Genomic DNA, 17,415 nt, shown 5'->3' with positions numbered 1-17,415 from the left:
CATCAGGTCCCCTTTCCTCCCCTTTCCCCATCACCTTTGATCCCCCTCCTGATCAGGAATCTATCTATCTCAGCATTAAGTATATACAAGGACTCTGTCTCCACAGCTTTCTGCAACAAGGAGTTACAAAAACTCACAACCCTCTGAGAGAAGACATTCCTCCACAACTCCATTTAATTTGGTTCCTTTTTATTCTGAGACTATACCTTCTGGACCTAAACTCTCCCATGAGGGGAAACATCCTCTCAGCATTTATTCTGTCAAACCACTTAAGAATCCTATATGTTTTAATGAGATCACCTCTCATTCTTTTAAACGTCAGTAAGAAGAGTCCCAACCTGTTCAACCTTTTCTTGTAGAACAACCCCTCCACACTAGGGATCGTTCTAATGAACCTTCTCTGAATTACCTCCAATTAAATGATATATTTCTTTAAATACAGGGACCAAAAATGTTCACAGTACTCCAATGTGGTCTCACCAAAAGCTTGCATAGTTGCAGTAAGACCTCCCTAGTCTTATACTTCAACCCCTCTTGAAATAAGGGACAACATTTCATTAGCTTTCCTGATTTTCTGTTGCACTTCTGTGCCAGCTTTATGTGTGGCACTGTCACGATACTCAATGGGACAGACTTTGAACTGATCTAGCAACTCAACACTGGGTATCAATGAGGCGCTGTTGTCCATCAACTGTCACTGAATTATATTCCACCAAAATCCACAACCTCATAGTCTGGCATATCCTCACCTCAACCATTATCATCAAGTCAGGGAATCAACCCTGGCTCAATGGAGAGTGCAGGAGGGCATGCCAGGAGCAGCACCAGGCATACCTAAAAATGAGATCATGATTTGGAGGAGACAGTGTTGGACTGGGGTGGACAAAGTTAAAAATCACACAACACCAGGTTATAGTCCAACAGGTTTGTGTGGAAGCATTAGCTTTCAAAGCTCTGCTTCTTCATCCACCTGATGAAGGAGCAGCGCTTCGAAAGCTAGTGCTTCCAAATAAACCTGTTGGACTATAACCTGGTGTTGTGTGATTTCTTTTTAAAATGGGGTGTCAACCTGGTGAAGCTACCAAACAGGACTACCTGCATTGCCAATTAGCATAAGCAACAAGTGATAGACAGAGCTAAGCAATCCCACAGCCAGTGGATCAGATCTAAGTTTGGCATTCCTGAATGATGGCAGATAATAAATAAATCACTGGAGGAGGTGTCTCCCCACCCTCAGTGATGGAAGAGCCCACACATCATTGTGAAAGTTAAGGCTGAAGCATTCACAGTAAGCTTCAGCAAGAAGTGCTGAGTGAATGATCCTCCGGTCGATCCCTGCATCACAAGTGCCAGTGTTGAGCGAATTCGACTTACTGCATGAGATATCAAGAAACAGTTGGAGACACTGGATAATGTTAAGTCTATAACAACATTCCAGCAATGGTACTGAAGATTTGTCCTTCAAAATGTGCTGCTAGCGAAACTCTTCCAGTACTGTTACAACACTGGCATCTTACAACATTGGCATCTACCTCATAATGTGGAAAATTGCCCAGGAATGCTGTGTATACAAAAAGCATGACAAATCCAACTTGGCCAGTTACCATTGCATCAGTCTACTTTCAATCATTAATAAAATGATGGAAGGTGTCATCAACAGTGCTATTATGAAGCATCTGCTCAGCAACAAAACCGATGCCCAGTTTGGGTTTTGCCAGGATGGCCCACAACAGGGTACATGTTCATCAGACCACTCCAACCTGGGCCAACATTGCAGTGCAGATCAATGCCACTGAAGTTGGAGGACCCCATCATCATTCTTACCAATGTGGTAGCTCTGACATGTGGCATTCACAGGGAGGAGAGGAGATAGACAGACATGCTGGGAGCTTCATCTCAGTACACTCTACAGGTGACACGTCACTTGCCAGTGACCCCAATGTTTGTACTAGCTCAGGTCAAGGATGGCAAGCTTAGGCCTGTGTAGGAGACTGTTAGCAGACTGGGGCCCTATGAGCTCAAACAAACCCCCAAAAATCTACAAAGTCACCAGGGCATACCAGTCAGCAGCTTTACTCCAGCCCAGCTATGGAGGTTCAGCCTGCACCTACATTTAGTGGGATGGAAAGGGAAGAAAATCTTCTAATGGACCATGGGTGGTGCTGGTGATCAATCATTGTATGGAATATAGTCACAGAGTTGTGCAGCATGAAAACAGACCCGCTGGTCCAACTGGTCCATGCCAACCAGATATCCTAAGTTCATCTAGTCCCATTTGCCAGCATTTGGCCCAGATCCCTTTAAACTCTTCCTATTCATATACCCATCCAGATGCCTATTAAAAGTTGTAATTGTACCAGCCTCTACCACATTCTCTGACAGCTGATTCCATACATGCATCACCCTCTGCATGAAAAAGCTGCCCCTTGGATCCCTTTTAAATATTTTCCCTCTCAACTTAAACCTGTGCCCTCTAATTTTGGACTCCCCTACCCTGGGAAAAAGACCATGGCTATTTATTCTATCCATGCTCCTCCTGATTTTATAAACCTTTCTGAGGTCTCGACTCAGCCTCCAATGCACCAGGGAATATGCACTTTTGCAAGTATATCTTCTGTTGCAGTGTTCTGATGTCTTATTGTCACAATAGGACCGGAGAATGTTACCCAAAGTGGAAAATTTTTGGCATCTTCAAACAACAAATGGATTTCTCGCATTTGACTGACCACAATTTTGATCCTCTTTCAAATTCAGAAAAGGGTGACTGGCGGTAGCCTCATCTATGAGGATATCCACGGCTATTAAAGTGGGATTGCAGTCAATACACTCCCTAAGAATCTCAGGGATACTGAGGGTAATGATAAATTGTTGGAGAGGAGTAAACTGGGCAACGCACATTCCAATTTACCAGCTATGTAGAGGTGAATTGAAGAAACAGATCCACACTTCGCACCCCATGGCAGTGGAAGTATTGTCTGTGAGGATGCTCAAGCAATGCCATGGTGCTGATGGAAGCTCATTATATTCTACAGAAGGGCAAGAATATTGAAAGTTGAACATAAATATGGAGCAGCGACACGTATGGGACAACTCGATCATATTCACCAGGGATTGGACTCTCAAATGAAACTGATGTGTCTTTGATGACAGGCAAACAGCTAGGAGGGTAACGGAGTGGAAGAGCTCTGCTTCAGAGGTTATATTGATCCAGGGCAAGGTTTGGGCATGCATTTTAACTTTCACAGAGGTAAGGATATCAGAACCATATTTGAAAGAAAAATTCAACATTTCATTGTACAGATATGATGAAATGTCGATGCTCCTGCTCCTCGGATGCTGCCTGACCTGCTGTGCTTTTCCAGCAAGACACTCTCGACTCTGATCTCCAGCATCTTCAGGGCTCACTTTCTCCAAATAGAAAAGCAAGTCAACATTTGAGGGACATGGTATACAGCGAGCTGAGGAGTTGGCTGATCCCCAACTGTACAAATGAAATAATAACAGGAAAAGAAAACATCTTAATCCAGCTCAGTCATCCTGGAAGTAAGTAGTTACAAAGTCTCTCTAGTCACTCAGACTTTCCCTCTTCAGGTAACAGACCCCCTTTGTGTGACTGAGATTGTGGATTGGCCAGCGCACCAATATGGTGTGGGTTACCATGTCTGGGGAATACTGCCAGGTGCCACCTTAGTAAAAGGGCATTTCATTCAACAACTGATTCTATGATTTTCAACATTGTACCCTTTCAGAGGATAGCATTGCACCTAGAAAGTTGCTGAGCACTGGGTCCTCGTAATGATTCTATCTTGCTGTGTTTGTTGAGAGGATAGCTCTTTGCCACTGATGTTACAGGCAATTTGGAAACATGTATGATTGCAATTTTACTTTCAAGTCTGACAATACCCCTTCCTATGCACATCCTGACTTCATGTAATGTGACCCACTAAATTGCCCGTGTGTCTTTGATGCAAAGCAATTGCCAGGATGCCTTCCAGTCAATACACCCCCCCCCCCCCCACCCCCTCCACCAAACCTACCAAAGGAAGCCCGTTTCCTTGTGTGTGAGGGTATGACAGCTGCAATATGATGCTTGCAGTCCTACAGCCTGTGTGCATTGCCCAATGGAGAAAATGAAATATTGAGAGAATATGCCTTGCTCCATTGACTGTTGTTGCCCCGGAGGTTACAAGATGTCAATCAGGGCATAAAGTACTCTCAATCAGTCCTTCAGCAGCATAGGTCAGAATTAGATGGTATACAGAAAAATAAATTACTTTCAAATTTTTTGAACATTTTATGCTACACCACCATGGTGATAGTCTGCTTAAATGTTATTAAAGGAAGGTGAATAGCTTTATTTAATCACAGCACCACTGATCCAAAATCTGGTTTCCAGCATCTGCAGTCATTGTTTTTAACAGTCAGAATGCCTGTAGAACCAAGTGCACTTGACTTGTCACGTTGCAATAGATGTACACTGAGGTCTTTCTGGGACCACCTACTTCCAACATGGTAAGCTTGGAGAGATCATTATATTAAAGTGCAGACTTGCTGATGATAGAATATTGGAGAGATTGAAAAATATGTTGGTGATCTTGCCTTATATATAAAAAGTCTTTGTGAGGACCTGAAAGAGAAGAGATTTTGATTGCAAAATTCAATGTGTATGACTACAAAAGTTGAAGAAACCTCTGTAAGTCACCTCTGTCTTCTGGTGTTTGTGTCTTCTTTATATCTTTTATGTCAGATGACAATGGATAGTATCTTTTAATATATTTGATGAGGAGATTGATCTGAAGATATCAATTTTATTAATGGTGATTTGACATTATTTACAATTGAAAACAAGACTGTGTTTCCTTGTCACTGTCATGAGTTGGTAAAAATTTGTGCCATGATCGTCTTTAGTTCTTCTGATACAGAAACAGCCCAGTAGATTCTTGATATGATTTATACATTGTTATAATATACTCTCATGACTGATAATACGAATAACGTTCTGATAAAATAGTATCTTCCAAAAGTGCTCTAAAAGTTGTCAGTTTTTGTGACTGGAAAAAAGGTATGGGTCAATACCCATACATTGCATTGACCTTAAAAAAAATACTTGGTACCTGAGAAATTGGGATTAAACTATTCCAGGTTGGAATCTTGAGTGGACATCTCCTTAGAAGAATAATTATTCATTTTTCTTCAAATACAAACAAGGGAATTGCACCAGCTATATGATGCTTAACTTTGCATTAGTCTCTACACTGGAAGATACCAGAACTTCAAGAGAGTCAGGGGGCAGAGGCAAGTGTAGTTTCCATCACTAAGGAGAAGGTAGTGGGGAAGCTGAAATGTCTGAAGGTGGATAAATCACTCCGACCGGAGAGGCTCCCGGGGTTCTAAAGGAGATAGCTAAGGAAATTGTAGAGGCATTAATAATGATCTTTCAGGAATTACTGAGTCAGGAAGGGTTCCAGAGGACTGGAAAATGGCTAATAGAACACCCCTGTTTAAGAAGAGCGGGATGCAGAAAATGGGAAATTATAAATCAGTTATCCTGACTTTGGTCATTTAAAGTCCATTATTAAGGATAAGATTTCCCAATATTTGGAAGTGGATGGTAAAGTAGATTGAATCAGCACAGCTTCATCAAGGGGAGGTCATACCTTTCAAATCTGTCAGAATTGAGTAAGTTCGTCAAAGGAGACCCAATGGATGTGATCTATTCAGATTTACAGAAAGCATTTGACAAGGAGGCTGTTCAGTAAGATGGTGTTAGGGACAAGGTACTGGCATGGACAGAGGATTGGCCGACTGGCAGAAGGCAGAGATTAGAAATAAAGGGATTGCGTTCAGGATGGCAATTGGTGACTAGTGGAGTTCTGTAAGGGTCCGTGTTGGAAGCACGACTAATCATGTATACATTTACAATCTTGGCAAAGGAGCTGAGGGCATTGTTGCTAAATTTTCAAATGGCACAAACATAAGTGGAGAGGCACGTAGTTGAGGTGAGGAGGCTGCGTAGGGACTTAGGCAGGCTAGGAAAGGGGGTAAAGAAGTGGCAGATGGAATACAACATGGGAAAGTGTGAGGCAAAGCGCTTTGGTACAAAGAGTAGAGGTGTAGACCTTTTGCTAAATGGGGAAGCACTTAAGAACCTGAAGCACAAAGGCATTTTCAAGTTCTAGTTCAGGAATCTCTTAAGGTTAATGTGGAGGTTCACTTAGCAGTTAGGAAGGCAAGTACAAGGTCAGCATTCATTTTGAGAATGCAAGAATACAACAGCAGAATGTACTGCTGAGGTGTAAGATTGGACCACATTTGGAATATGGTGTGAGCAGTTTTGAGCTCCATGTCGAAGGAAGGATGTGCTGACATTGGAGGGAGACCAGAGAAAGTTTACAAGAATGATCGCAAGAATGCAGAGCTTGTCATATGAAGAGCGGTTGAGGACTCTGGATCTGTACTCAATGGAGTTTGAAATGATGAGGGTACTCTGACTGGAACTTATAACATACTGAGAGACCTGGATAGAGTGAATGCAGATAATAAGTTTCCACTAATAGCAGAGACAAGGACCTGAGGGAGCAGCCTTAGGGTGAATGAAGGATGACCCTTTAGAACAGAAAGGAGGAGGAATTTCTTCAGCCAGAGAATGGTGAATCTGTGGAACTCATTGCCACAGAAGGCTGTGGAGGCCACGTCATTGAGTGTCTTTAAGACAGAAGTAAATAGTTTCTTGATTAGTAAGGTGATTAAAGTTTCAGGAAGATGGAAGGAGAATGGGGTTCAGAAGCAAATCAACCATGATTTAATGAGCCAAATGATGTAATCCTGCTCTGATATTTCGTGGTCTTTTGCAGTTTTGTCTTAAAGTTAATGCTGCACATACAAGGAGAATCCATGTTGGGTTTGACCATCACCTTTAAAGATTTCAATGGCACAAAACCTGACTGTCTAAAGGTTAGTCAGGTCATGAATAGACACAATGGTGCAGTCTGGAATCATTGGTGTTGTACCTGAAGGATTTGTTATGTTGTGGATCATAATAACAGTAGATCCAAACATTTTTGTACACCAATAATAGCTGCCCCAGATGTTTCAAAAGTGTAATGAACCTTAGGTGTCTATCCTGAGGAATCATACTAATATTTGAGACAGATGATTCCATCTGGTGCCGGACCAGTTGTAAGCAGTTAGCTGATGTGTGGACTGAATCACACTGTGTCAGTTTTCGAAAAAATCACGTGTAAGATGCATGAAGAGAATTAACCTGCACTTGTACCTGTCATAGTTCTGGTATGTAGTGAATTGCTTTGGGATTGTAACACTTGATTGGAGGCAAAAGGTTCAAATTTTCTAATTGTGTGCATGTGGTGTGTCAAGTTAACCACTGGTCTAACTGGTATCTGCAAGCTGCAAATTCTTCTTGGACTTCATTGATATGGTTGTTTGTGATGGATTGAAATTTGGAAGCTGATTTGTCCCTCTTTCTGTTGTGGAGCATTATATTGCACTTCAGGTATCCTGGGCAATTTGAATTTTTATAATTTTAGACCAATGTCCTTTTGTAGAACATAGCTTGCATCCACAATGAAATGCTGGACACTGGCTTGGTGAATGGGACAGGCCATGCTTCATAAAGGATTTAGATATTTTACAGACCCTGTTGACAGCTGCAATAGATGCTGCATGCTCATGCTGCTAAAAATGTTAGAAGCTTTTAATAATGGCTTTGAGCTTGTATCCATTAGCTAGCGGTGATGTATCTTTTGGGTTTTTGTCTTGAATTGTTTTTTTATTCTGCAGGAATTCATGGATAAGAAGGCAGTGCCCAGTTCTATAAGCCTTTCAGCTTAGTGAAATTCAGCGGAATTACATTCTATACCTTTGCATCAACATCTGCCTAGGAACTGGTCAATTATTTCTCCTGGCTGTTGTTGAGCATGACATGAAGTCAAGCTTGTACTGTACATCCTGAAATTATTGCAAGCTTTAAGCTGGTCTTTCTAATAATTGGGAAATATCATCAGGATATCTGTAGTCACCTGTTGAAAAATGACCTGGGTTTTTTGGGTGGAGAGGGATCCGAGGGAACAGGGAAGGAGAGAAGGGTGTTGGGAGTTGGTGCAGGAGGAAGGGGCTGAATACATCCGGGGGCTGGTGCCCCGATGCAAGCAGGCACCCCATGAATGAGGTGACCCCTTTCCTTGTCGCATTTTCTCATGTAGACCATGAAAGCTGGCCTGTGCAATCCCGTCCATATTCAGGCAGCATGTTATTCAGGTTGATAGACTTGTTAACAAGCCTAATTGACTTTTAATTACTTATTTTAGCATGGGTGGATGGGCTTTTGATTTTCGCATCATCACTTAGTATAGAATTGAATTGATCTTGGGCTGGGTAGGTCGGTAGTTCACTGGCTACATGAACAGGCCTGACAGGGGCAAGTAACGTCTTGTGTCAAGTTAGTCATTAATCACTATGGTCAGTATCCAATACATACTAAAAATATACCTAACAATTGACATAACTGAACACTTTCATCAGGCTATGCTGAATGTATTTTCATGCATTGGAAATGGTACTTCTGAATAGCAGTTATACATTCAAACATCCTTACATGCAAACATGATGATGGGCGGTAGTTTTTGAAAGAAAAAGGCCTTCAATTCTTTTCTCAAAACATCTCAAATTACATGACATATGAAGAAGTTTTCTTTTTAAATATGCAGTCTCTGTTGTCAGAGATCTGACAGCTAATTTGCACTCAACAAGGTTTCGCAAACAGCAATCTGGCAGTGACCAGACAATCTTTTTTGGGGTCTATTGATGAGGGAGAAATATTAATCAGAACTCTGGCGTGAAGTTACCTACTCTCCCTTAGAGTTACTTCACAGGATCTTTGACATATACTTGACAGAGCGGATGGGGTATCAGTTTAGCATTTCAACCAAACAGTGGCACCTCTGACAGTGGTACTTTGATTTAGACATCTACTGGAATGCCAGCCTGGATTTTGTGCTCAGCTCTCTGAAGTGGTGCTTCAGGATTCTGCAAAATGTAAGCCAGGTTTCTGTAAGTTGGTACTGACCCTCCATTGAAAGCAGATGCAGATAGTGAAATGTATTACTGCATTCAATGTGCCAATTTAGCCTTTGGGAACTGAAGAAAAGACTGTTTGAGGAGCAGGAACTCAAATCTGAGACAAAGGTCATAATATGCCAGACAGTGGTGCTCTCTGTTCTCAAATATGCTTCAGAGACTCTACAGCAGTCATCATAAACCACTGGAGAAATACAGTCAATGTTGCCTTTATAAGATCTTCCAAATTCTGTGGGAAGAAAGGTGATCCAACTGAAATGTCCCCTCACATATTGATCACTCCAAACTCAACTCCACCAGATGGGACATGTTGATCGATTGTTGCAAACCAGAGTAACATAGCAGCTATTCTATTCTAAACTATGAACTGACAAGACACTCCCAGAATAACAGCTAAAATGTTTCTGGGATGTCCTCAAAGCATCACTAAAATTATCAAACATCCTGACCAACTCATAGGAAACCTGTTTTTTGACTACCTAAAAAGGAGATGGTTCATTTGGAAAGACACTGAACCTATAAAGCGACTTTGTCAAGAGCACGGAGAGTGTGGACAAACCTCCAAATCTGTTTGGCCCTTTAAGCAGAACCTCCTTAGATATTGCAAAGTCTGCACACAACATATTAAACTTCACAGCCATCTCAGAACCCATTGAACTGTGGGAGAAGCCATTGTCAGTCTTGAGGGATTGTTCAAGAAGAAGAAAAAGGAATGCTACCAACTAAACCACAATGACACTTCCACAGAATAGCAGATTTCCCTTGAGTGTAAGAGTGACATATGAATTATCAAGGCCTCTCATAGCTACCTCAAGGCCTTCATAAAGAACAATGATTTGTACTTCATGAACAACTAGATGCTTTTTGACCACAGAAACCAGATGCAGGTCAGTGTCAGATATCTAATCTGTGGAAGATTGTGCACCATCCTCTCATGGATTAGATTCCAGATACTAACCAGTTGTCACATAAAAAAATGATTTTGCCTCTGCGTCGTTTACCAATCATTAAAAATGAGGACTGTGGATGCTGAAGTGTAGAATCAAAAAGTGTGGTGCCGGATAAAGCACAGCAGGTCAGGCAGTAGTCCTTCATCAGGAATATGGAGGGGGAAGGGGACTGAGAGATAAATAGGGGTTTGGGGTGGGGCTGAGGGGAAGATAGGTGGTGGTAGTGTGGTGGGGAGGGTGAAGCGAATAGATGGGAAGGAAGCTGGACAGGTAGATTAGGTCAAGAGAGCTGTGCTTTGGAGGGTTGGATCTAGGATGAGTTGGGTTTGGGGAGATTTGAAAACTGATTAAGTCAATGTTGATGCTGTGTAGTTGTAGGGTCCCAAGATGGAAGATGAGGCATTCTTCCTCCAGTTTGTGGGTGGCTTTGATTTGGTAGTGAGTTGTCGCATGCTTTTCTTTTCTTTGGGGATGTAAGGGGGAGTTGAAATGGTTGGCCACAGGACAGTTTGGTTGTTTGGTGCGTGCAGACCAGAAATGTTCCTGAAATGTTCCGCGAATTGGCATTCAGTCTCCCTGAGGTAGAGGAGACTACATTGAGAGTGATGGATGCAGTAAATGAGGTGGGAAGATGTGCAAGAAAATCTCTACTAGATTTGAAAGGATCCTTTAGGGCCTTGGATGGATGTGCGGGGGGTGGGCGGGGGGGGAGGTGTGGGCGCAGGTTTTGTACCTTGACAGGTGGCAGGGGAAGGTGCCGGGAAAATCTTAAAGGATCCACTGCTAAATCAAAGCCAGCTGCTGACTGGAAGAAGACCATCACATCTTCCATCTTGGGCCCCTTCAACCACACAGCATCTACATAACTTCACCAGTTTCCAAATCTCCCCAACATCCCAAACCCATTCCAGATCCAACCTTCCGACTCAGCACCTGTCCTCTTCACCTGTCCTACCTGTCCATCTTCCTTCCCACCTATCTGTTCCACCCACCCCACCAACCTATCCCAATCACCTCCTACCTGCATCCACCTATCGCCATCTCATCTACCTTTCCCCCAGCCCCACCCCCAAACTCCTATTTATCTCTCAGCCCCCTTCCCCATCACATTCCTGATGAAGGGCTACCCCCTGAAACATCGACTCTCCTGCTCCTCAGATGCTGTCTGACCTGCTGTGCTTTTTCCAGTGCCACGCTTTTCAACTCTAATAGAGAATCGAACCTGTAAAGCCAAATTTTCATGTTTTGCCTAAAGCGTTGGATTATTGGAATATTGTTCCCAGCTTTCCATGGACTGTATCAATATTGCACTGGAAGAACGAATATGACAACCCACTTTGATCTGAAGAAGAGACCAATACCAATTAGTAATTGTTTGCTTGTGTGGACACTGAGGAAATAAACTACATGAGATGATCCTTAAATTTTCTCCAGATGGACATTAAAACATCATCTGTGCTGTTCTGAGATGTAGTACTCTGAAAAATGTATAAGCAATAAAACAGATTTTTAATGTACTGTACTCTTCTGGAATAGCTTTCCATGGTAAAAAAGAATGATGTAGAAATTTCTGGCACAATCCATAAAATGTAATGAAATAGAAATTGCAAGTGCCTCAGCTGCTCAGTCGAGATATTGCTGAATTTATTAATAGTATAAAATGTATTAAGAAACAGCACCTTAAATATTGGTGAATCTCACTTTAGATGTTAATAAACAGACCAATAGAATAAAATCGCCAGTATAAAGGAATATGCAACAATAGTCAAAGTTGATCACAATCAAATGTGAGGAATTGAGCAATTTCTTGTTTTTTTAAAAAAATGCATAAACTGCAACAGTCAAATACAAGCATTAACAGCAGTAACAGTAAATGCCTTACAATTTTTTTCTATAATTTATTCCGAACCGATTGTTCACTTCATATAGCAAAATAAGATTCTACAGGAACTTTCATCGATGAGTGTATCGCTGACAAGGATAAAAGTCATTGCCTGTCCCTATTTACTCTTGAGAAATGAGCATTTTCTCGAACTGCCAGAGTTGATGAGGTGTAAGTGCACCACAGTACTATTAGGAAGTGAGTTCCAAGATTTTGATTCCACAATAGTGAAGAACCAGCAATAAAGTTCCAAGTAAGTCAGATTTTTAGGGTATGGAGGGGAACTTCCTATTGGTTATGATGATAAATGGTGAGCTGGAGCTACCAATTGTGTATTTTGGCTTTCTTGGTGGGAATTGTTGCATTCCAGTTTCTAAGCACTATCTAGTATAATAACAAACTGTATGTGAAAGAGGTGAAATCAGGTAAATCATGAGATATTAAAGCATGCCATTTTCCCCTCGCCATATTAAAATAGGTAGAAAATTAAACTTACCTTTTTGTCACTGTTGAGAATCTCATTTTTACGATCTCATCATATTTTACCAACTGACCAGTCATTGCCCAAATTGTTCAGGAGCTGGGATTAATTGACCCAGAGTCTTTAAAGCCTCAAAATAAGGACATAGATAAACTATGTGTTAGCCTATTACTTTATCAGTCCTGTTCTGATGTTCAGTCGTGTCATAACTTTTCCATCCCTTAACATCTATCTGCCTGAGCTCCTTAAAATATATTTTGAAATTTTCAACTGATCTGGACTGATGTTAGTCGAACTGAAGAGAAGAGAGAGATCTAGCCGCACCCACCCTGTGTGTGTGAGTTTTGTTTTATTGATATGTTTTGTGTGATATGGGTGCCAGCCTTTATTGCCTGTCCCTAGTTGCCCTTGAGGAGGTGTTGGTGAGCTGCCTTTTTGAACCGCTGCAGTCCACTTGCTGTGGATTGATCCACAATGCCATTAGGGAGGGAATTCCTGGATTCTGACCCAATGACAGTGAAGGAACACCGATATATTCCCAAGTCAGGATGGTGAGTGCCTTGGAGGGGAACTTGAAGGTGGTGCTGTTCCCATATGTCTGCTACCATTGTCCTTGAAGATGGGTATTGTGGGTTTGGAAGGTGCTTTGTGAGGGTCTTTGGTGAATTTCTGCGTTGTACCCTGTAGATAGTACACACTGCTGCTACTGAGCATCAGTGATGGAAGGAGTGAACGCTTGTGGATGTAGTGCCAATCAAACAGGCTGCTTTCAAAGGTGTCAAGCTTCTTGAGTGTTGTTGAGGCTTCCCTCATCCAAGCAAGTGGGGAATATTCCATCACACTCCTGAATGGTCCTTGGTCCTAGCCTCTGACCTGTTCTTGTAGCCACTGTGTTTATGTGGTGAGTTCAATTGAGTTTCAACTGAATGGTAACTCTCAGGATGATCCCAGATGGGGGATTCAGTAATGTTAACACCATTGAATGTCAAGAGGCTGTGTTTAGACTGTCTCTTATGGTGATGGTCACAGCCTGGCATTCGAATGTTACTTTCCACTTGTCCGCCCAAGTCTGGATATTTTCCAGATCTTGTTGCATTTGGACACTGACTATTTCAGTCTCTGAGGAGTCACAAATGGTATTGAACATTGTGCAATGATTTGAAAAACGTGTTGCTGGAAAAGCGCAGCAGGTCAGGCAGCATCCAAGGAGCAGGAGAATCAACATTTCGGGCATAAGCCCTTCTTCTATGATTGATGAACATCCTGACTTCTGACCTTACGATGGAGGGAAGGTCATTGTTGAAGCAGTGGAAGATGTTTTGGGCTAGGACATGACCTTGGGGAACTACCCTCGGTGAAGGTAAGAAAGACGTAAAAATATGATGAGAATGAAAAAGTAAGAATCAACAAAAACATTTTGAAATTTTCTTCTCAAGCATTCAAAGGTGACCTCAGAATCTGACCATTGAGCAGTGACTACTTTATTTTCATGCATTTGCATCCAATTAAACCCCTTACTCACTTTATTTATAAGCCACCTCCAACTCTCCTTTCTTTTTCAAAGAATCTTGATGGTGCAAGCTCCAACATGTAAATCAGAGCAGGTATCTAAAAGCTGCAGCTCACCAAATGCTTGCTCCAGCCATCACCCTACTTTTCCACAATACTGTCCCTACAGGTTCCATGGTCATCATTCTCTATGTCCCTTAATCCATGCAACTCAGTATCAGCAAGCCACCATCCTCACCACAACATCATACTTGCACTTGGACCAACTAACACACCACCTCAACCCTTCTTGACTTTGGGTTCAGAGACATGTGTAATTTGCATGATTTTACCAGGTCACTGGACACAGGGACACATAAACATCTCATGAGTTGAATGGCTCTTAGCTTACTTGCTTAACACACACTCACTCACTTTGCATTTATGTGAAGGATGCTGGTCTCTGGGTATGTCACATTGCTTGCTTAGCACACACTCTCTGACTTCAACTCTGACTTTATGGGCTGTCAGTCCCTGTGTAGATCACTAGACTTTCCTAGCAGGGTCTTCAGTACTCAGTTACAGGCTGCCCAGTGTGGCTCACATTCCTTTTAATTCAGAGGGTGAGATAGGTAGTGTGTCACTATTCGGTTCCGTAAGACACAAAGAGAGAGAAATGTTACTGTGTGGCATTGTGCAACATCAATGTCATGCCTGTCATATATACTAGTAAATTACCCAGCAAACATTATGCATGTAATTCAAAAAATTGGCTATGTGCAAGTGGACAAGTCCTTTAATGGGTTACAGTCCTTTAGTGGGAAATGCAGGGTTACAGAGTTAGGGTGGGATGCTGTTCGGAGGGTTGCTGTAGACTTACTGGACTGAATGGCCTGTTCCACATTATAGGGATTCTAAAAGGGGAGGGTGATGATAGTTTTTCTTGCTATGGGAGGGATTAAGTATGATGGAAATGGACAGAAGAGCAGTTGGTAGTGATGCAGCAAAGATGGTGAATTGTCCCCATTGAGTAGGAAGAGTCGAGGGCAGGAAGAGGTAGTAATTTGGGCAAATGAGGTGTGTGGGAGCTGTAGAGTGTGTAAATTTATGTACCACAATGTGAGCGCTTAATCTTAACTTGTAACATCTGAAATGGTGTGCTGCTGGGCTTTAACACTGGGGTCAGCATATGAGAGCGGTGAAAGATCATAGCAGGGTGAGGCCTTCTGACTCTCCAGCTACACAATCCTATGAAAAGGAAGGAGTCCAAAGTCTGGTTGAATAATTAATGAGGTAACGGGTGGAGAATTTGTAGGAAATTTGGTGGTCTGGGTATCACAAATCTCACACAACAAAACATTTTGATTGAAAATGAACAAATTCCGCTGTCAGATTTTCTTTGACATTTGCATAAAGATGGGCTTCTTGACATCACTTCTGAAAGGTCTTGCTCCAATTTTAAGTCCATGCACCCTTGCTCTTGATACCTCCATCAGAAGATATCATTTCCCTCTATCTGCTCTAAAAAATCCTTCAATCATCTTAAATATTTCAATTAGCACACCCCTTAATCTAATATAGTCAAGAATATACAAGCATCAACCATGCTACCTGATCATGTCATTTAATTCTTTGTGTTCCAGTATGATTATGAAAAAAAAAGCATCAAGTATTTCTCCCAGTGTTAGAATAGCTTTTATTTGAAACAGATGTCTCTAATACCTCTGGTGAGGACTCTTAAAGCTTATTATCTGTTTTGCCTTTTTCTTATTCTATATGGTTATCATCTTCTGCATTTTAAGTTGTTGCAGACACCTTTCAGCTGATCTTCACTAATACTCATATGTATGTGAAAGTCTTCAGTACTCTGCTTTGAAAAAGCAACCTTTTGATTAATTATTTATTTTCACAACCAGAATTAATTCTGTTTGATATTTGATATCTGAAGCGCTTTGTGACATTTTGTTACATTAAAGACTCTATTGAAATGCAAGTTGTAATTTAGAATACTGTTTATTCTATCTATAATAAATAGAACGTCATAATATTAGAACTCATTAGTAGCCCAAATTAGTAAACAATTTATTTAACAGAAGATAGCTGTGTAACATTTGTGTAATGTATTTGTTAAGGGCATGGCAACTCAGTGGTGATGTTGCTGTATTAATAATTTAAAGAATATGAATTCAAATCCTACACAACAGTTTGAAAAAGCTCATCTGATTCACTAATGCCCTTACAATAATGAAATCTAGCACCTTCTCTCAATCTGGCCGATATATAACTTTAGTCCTGTATCAACATGGCATTTAAGTGCTATGCAGTGTGACCTAGCTAGTCACTAACTGCTCGAGTTGCAGTGCTTCAAGAGGAACATTGCAAATTATTGATGCCCAAAATCCCAAAATGTTAAGTGAAGGTTGAGTGCCATTATTGCTTGCTTCAGATGATGATAACCCTGCTGTGTAATTTTGCATTCTCAGTCTTTAATCAATGTGACAATGCTGACAATCTACATGCTGGCAATGTCAAGATTCATCTGCCTTAAATTTTCCTCAAAGCTTGCAACCATACTCAGGGAGTTGTTCAGTAAATAACTGATGGATACATCTGTGAAAATTGGAAGAATGTGCAGAGATAGACATAACCACTTACAACAAACCCAATTGCTCAAACTCAGCCACATTAGAGTGCTTTATGAAAACCCTGCTATGTGCTATGGGTTCCAGCACCAACTTCAGAGTCAGAGCAGATTGTAGATTTTCTCATGGTGGAAATGACAAGGCATTCATGCCGTAAGTAGATGAGCCTGTTGTACAAGTGACATTGATCTATCACATCTGAAAAATTTCCAGCTGAAGGAGACATGAATAAAGATGTACAAAACACATGTAGGTGCTTTAAGAAGAGAATACGATGCTACAAGCAAGTTGTGATGCTAGATTGCACTGTCACATCTGGCTATAGCACTGTTACTATTCTACCTGAATGCCATTCTCTGACAGTGCTTTGAAAGAAATCGTCTTTGGGAAACAGAAGAATACAAGGGTCGTTGAGACATTGCAACTTACAATTACAGCTTCATGCAGGTTCCTGCAGACTGAGAATGTGGCAAAAAAAATTACAAAGTACTTTAGTATTTTTCTCTGCCTATACTTTCCTCATTGAGTACCAAAGATTTTTACAGAGACATTCAGAATAAATATTTACATTTGAATTGACCCGACTTTGGTTGAACTAATATTTGAAACATTTTTTTTAAAAGATCCAAATTTCAGGCATTTTGTGATTGATTTCTCCATCTGGTGTATGTGTGATTGATATATCAATCACATGTATACCAGATGGAATCTCTCTTCATTCAGACCAGAAACCCTTTTTAGCTCTTGATTCATGATGAAATGCAAGACACAGTTTTTGAAAATCAGAATTTGTGATTAGCAAATAGAATGTCAGTCAAGACCTATTTGGGATGTAATTATGCTCAAAGTCTATATACTGATTTGATATGTTTCAAC

The 17,415-nt window shown here is 41.2% G+C and overlaps 1 protein-coding gene across 1 annotated transcript in view; it reads left to right on the top strand.

The window, feature by feature from the left end:
* LOC132816620 (kelch-like protein 1) overlaps positions 1-17,415 on the top strand; it is a 402,871-nt gene that overhangs the window by 197,800 nt on the left and 187,656 nt on the right. The gene's annotated exons all lie outside the window — the stretch shown is intronic.

Source organism: Hemiscyllium ocellatum, chromosome 6 (genome assembly GCF_020745735.1).
Source record: "Hemiscyllium ocellatum isolate sHemOce1 chromosome 6, sHemOce1.pat.X.cur, whole genome shotgun sequence".
In the NCBI taxonomy this organism is placed as follows: domain Eukaryota; kingdom Metazoa; phylum Chordata; class Chondrichthyes; order Orectolobiformes; family Hemiscylliidae; genus Hemiscyllium; species Hemiscyllium ocellatum.
This window is presented reverse-complemented; position numbering and strand designations above follow the sequence as displayed.